The 4,714-nt window shown below is 42.5% G+C and overlaps 1 long non-coding RNA gene across 1 annotated transcript; it reads right to left on the reverse strand.

Annotated features, from left to right (window-relative positions):
• Positions 1-1,790: 1,790 nt before the first annotated feature.
• Positions 1,791-2,797, reverse strand: LOC148849659 (uncharacterized). Its single transcript, XR_016098774.1, has 4 exons — positions 2,651-2,797; positions 2,523-2,543; positions 2,298-2,351; positions 1,791-2,096 (listed from the first exon to the last, which is right to left on the reverse strand). It is a non-coding gene; the product is annotated as an uncharacterized LOC148849659 (long non-coding RNA).
• Between the last annotated feature and the right edge of the window lie 1,917 nt (positions 2,798-4,714).

The raw sequence follows: 4,714 nt of genomic DNA on the forward strand, positions 1-4,714 counted from the left end.
ATCTTTAAAGCCACTTGGAAGCACCATATTCAAATTCGTATCCTCTGCAGTCTTAAAATCAACGAAGTCTGAACACTTGTAGTGCTTCACAGAACCATGGTTTTCAAAGTTTTCAGAAGTTAACGCCTTCTCATTACTGCAGTTCAGATAGTCAAATCCAACTAAAGGGGAACAAACCTGTAATGGCTTGGACTTCTGTAGCTGGTCTGACGTAAGACACGTGCCACTTAATATGGCCAAAAAGTTAAACTTTATAGTTCTTTTATAACTAGAATATCTCTCTTGGTGCAGTATATATTCTTAAGTTCCAATTAATTTTGAAATGTAAAGGAGAAAATCTCTCTTGGGGAAGACTGTTATGTTATGATACATTTACCTTGAATTTAATGTTTCAATAGATAATTTACTGTATTGTAGGTTACATGTATGATATTTAGAATAAAAAGGCCATTACCCAGTGTCGGTCCAACTATCTTGGGTCTTGGGAGGGGACTTTGGCATTTTTTGCACAAAATGGCCGCTGTCAGACTCAAACCTGTTTTCTCACACTAGCCAACAAAAGGGGAATGGCAACAGCAACTCCAAAATATATTACTATACTTGGTAATAAGTGACTGGCCTCTCAACAGCAAGAAAACTGGGATGAGTCCAATGTAATCCTAGTAGGGATCATATTATAAAGCTCAAGTTTGATGGTCGCTGTATTGGTAACCCCTTCAGGAATAGGTGGACTGTTTAGAGATGCACTTGGCATCATAGTAGTGTTATTTTCAGGACCAGCTGGCCACAAGCACATGACTCAATAAGGGAGGTATCAGCAGCATTGCAAGGATTGAAAGTGTAAAACTTATTAAACAGTACAGGTATCCCCAAATTTCATTTAAGCAAGAATGGCAGGGGTAGAACCCCAAAGCTTACAGAGGAGGGATTCTATCACTATAAAGTTCTTCCAGAAATACACCCTATTTGGCTAAACCATCTGCTATGTGATTTAGATCCCTAGGAATCCAAGTTAGTCTTGCATTTAGGTAAAAAGAACATCTTTTAGTTAAAAAAATTTAGTTAACACAATCAGGTGGTCCAATAAAGAGCTGTTCTGCAGTCACTTGGCTTCCTTTGGGCATTTACAGATTTAGGCCTATGGTAAATATTACATAGGCAGAGCCTGGGTGGGTTAGGACTTAGGCCCCTATCCCACGCTACTGATTTCTGCACCTGTTGGGGGCTGGAAGGATGTCTTTGCTATTACTGCTGAAAATGGAGTCAAATACTAAAAATTTGCCTATATTTATCTAATAATCCTTAATAATCTTACAGGTTGAAGCTTTTTATGGAAAAATTAGAAATATAATCCGTATTACATCAGGTTATGCAAGGTCATCCTATGTACAATTAATTTGTATTATATTCTTGGCTCATAAGAAACATACCGGTTCCATACTGATTACAGTGATGAGTGGTAAGATTTAATTAAGGTGAGATCATTCTCTTTTTCCAAACAAGAATTTTATTATATAAACTTTGATGCAGACTAGCAATCTTTTAGCTTTATTTCCTCATGGCTATCTCTCTTGGTGACTAGGACTGTTGTTCCCATGCTAATGGTGCAGCAAGGTTAGCCTAGCTTTCTGTTATTTGTCAAATGAGGGTTCAAAGTATTAGGTTTAGGGTTTGAGTGGGGACTGCTCGGCCCTGGTTCAGTGATCCTCTGCTTCACGGAATTGTCGTGATCCATGATCCATAAATTCCATATCCATCCTACACTACACACAAGAAAAAACTAACACAACTACCTGGAACCTTCTCACTGCTTCTCATTCACTGTCTTTATTATCCACAAAATATGTATTTATAATTAAATAAACTACACATTGACAGCCATACAACCAAGATATCAATTGGGTGGCCCCTCACATACTAACTAAGCCATGGATGCATGGTAAAAACCCAAATTCTAATCCTCAAACACAGCCAAGCAGGATAGTATGTAGGGTCTCTCCCTTCAGTTGAAGAAGCTTAACAGAGGCCTCAATTCAAATGCTACCTACCATCTGGGTGCCTTTATCAAATGCCTCAATCGGACTGTCGGATTTATACTTCGATAACCACAAATCAATAAGGAAAATAATTTGATAATTTATACTTAAAAAAAAAAACAGCAAAGCAATAAGAAAAAGAACAGCAACAATTTATACTTAAAAAATGTATAAATTCCATAATAATTCAAACACACAAATACCAAAAATACCAATAAGGAAAATAATGAAGAGACAAAAATTGTTCAAAACTTCAAATACCTTAATCGATGCTGCTTCATTTTGATGTTAACAAGGATGGTAATGGTGGTCAACCTAAAAGGGGAAAAACAGAGTAATAATAATAATAATAAGAAGAAGAAGAAGAAGAAGAAGAAGGAGGAGGATATATACATCTTCTGTACGTGCGCAGCTTGAGAAGGAGATGAAGAAGAAGAAGACGAGAAAGAAAAAGAAGAAGACGAAGAGAGAGAGAGAGAGGTTTACCTTGGTCGAGCTCACCGTTACCTTGTACAGAGAGAGAAAGAGTCGATTAGTTTTACCTTGTACAAACTTTCAACAGATCGAGATACCTTGTACAAACTTTCAGCACAGAGAGAGGGACGAGGGTTTACCTAGTATAGAAGAGAGAAAGGGACGAGGGTTCGGTGAGTTCAAGTCGAGAGGACTCGAGTTCGGAAGAAAAAAAAAAAAGAATAGTAGGATGTGCCCCAAATTTTTGCTGAGACCCAAATTTCATAATGGGAAAATGAATTCTCACCAAGAATTGAATATTCAAACACCTATATTTCATTCATTCTTGCTCATTCTTTTCCATAATCAACAAGAATTAAAATAATGATGCCACCGGCAGCGAATGAAACATGGCCTAACGTGCAACTGCCGTTGCATTTTGGGTTGAAATATAAATTTATAAGAAATGTGGTGTCAATTCAATTACATAAATGCATGTTGATGAAAGGTGATTTGGCCCGACCTAGTAAAGAGGAGACACGTGGACACAACCTGATCAAGAGATGACAACTCAACTTATCATGACCAGTCTGCAACAGATCGAGCTCGAGTGCCCAACCATCCCGAGCTAAAGTGACCTCGGGACAAGGCCACCTCGAGACGAGATTGCCTCAGTACCAGATCACAACAAGAACACCTCGATGCCAAGGCACTTCGGCACTCAACCCAATTCGGGACTCAAAGACATCAGCTCGGGGATACCGACATGCCACTATGTGGTGATCCCGAAAACCCCTCCAACAGATCTTGGGCCTCACGGGATCACGTCACGTAACAGCTAGCATTATCTCCCCTACCGATTCGAGCGGAAGTGGTGAACCTTATCGATTGGCAGCGTTATCTTCCAACTAACATAGAAATGGGTCCTGTCGTGATGAAGATCCTGGAACTGATCCACGAAACCCGTGAGGACTCAATTATATAAAGGCTCCACCCCCAGAGGTTCAAGGTACGCGTGATTTCTATGCTCTCTGGCTCTCTACATTCTTAAGCTATTTCAGCTCGCAACAAGTATACTGACTTAAGCATTAGAGCGACCTCGTTGGGCTAGCAACCCCGAGTTCTTTGATCCTCTTGCAAATCAACTTTGTCTGCCATCCGCCTGGAAGCCAGATCACCTCCAGTAGGGAGTAGCTAGATCACGCTACATCATAGGCGTCGCTTGTGGGAAACGCTACAAATAGCCTTTCTCCAACATCAATAACAGAATCAAATCCATGGCTTCTTCCAGCAACGCCGGACAAAACAACGAAGTGAACGTCTTTGGGGGCAACCTCAGTTCCCGTCTGTCTACATAGGTCAGTTCACCATACTGCTTACTGTGGCTGGGGTCCTAGCGCTGACCATGCCCCGAGCGACTACACAAGTGAACGTGCCACTCCCTCCTATAGTCAATGCGACGTTCATTAAACCATCTGTGGTTCCTCCTAGAGTCGGGCAATCCCAGCTCAACGACCTGGTACACTACATTTGGGCCATTCAGGTCCAAATGCAATAGGTCCAGCAATTCCAACACTATCAGCAACAAGTCCTCCATCACTTTTACCAGCAACAGTACCAGCATCAGTTCCCTTCGCTACAATAGAATCCGCAGCCGGTACCCCGTCGGCACCCGGCGGTGCAGTAGAATCAATCCCGTCGCCGTCAGTAGAATCGCTCTCCCCGCCGAGGTGAGACCTCCCAAGTCCCACTTCCTCTTGGGAGTCAGGTCTCATCCCGCAACAAGAGGGACAAACAAGTCACCCCACCCGCTTCTCACGACAACTTGAACATATCAGGAGATACTCAGCCCGCCAGGGCCACGTTACCTCGGCCTTCTCATCAAGAGGGCTCGCTCGCAGGCAACCGGTTTGGGCCCCCGACCGCAGACTCAAAACAATGCCCATCCATTCATGGTAGCCAGGCTCAGCACCCAGAGCCACTCTGTGCTAGAATGGTACCAAATCATACGGAAGTCAACAACACTAATGCGAAGTCTGTCAAGAAGCAACAACAAAAGCGTTGCAAGGCACGACAAACTACAGCTCGTAGCCAGCTCGTCGTTCCTAGCCAACCAGAGCAAGTAAAATGTAAAGAGGAGGCGAGCTCAGCAGCCACAAAGACTGCTCCTCTCTTGTTTGAGTCGTCTCCTCTATCCTCCGAGCTTCTAGCGGCCTCAATGCCAA

This window comes from Nelumbo lutea, chromosome 5 (assembly GCF_056320005.1).
Source record: "Nelumbo lutea isolate HS-2025 chromosome 5, American lotus-T2T, whole genome shotgun sequence".
Lineage (NCBI taxonomy): Eukaryota > Viridiplantae > Streptophyta > Magnoliopsida > Proteales > Nelumbonaceae > Nelumbo > Nelumbo lutea.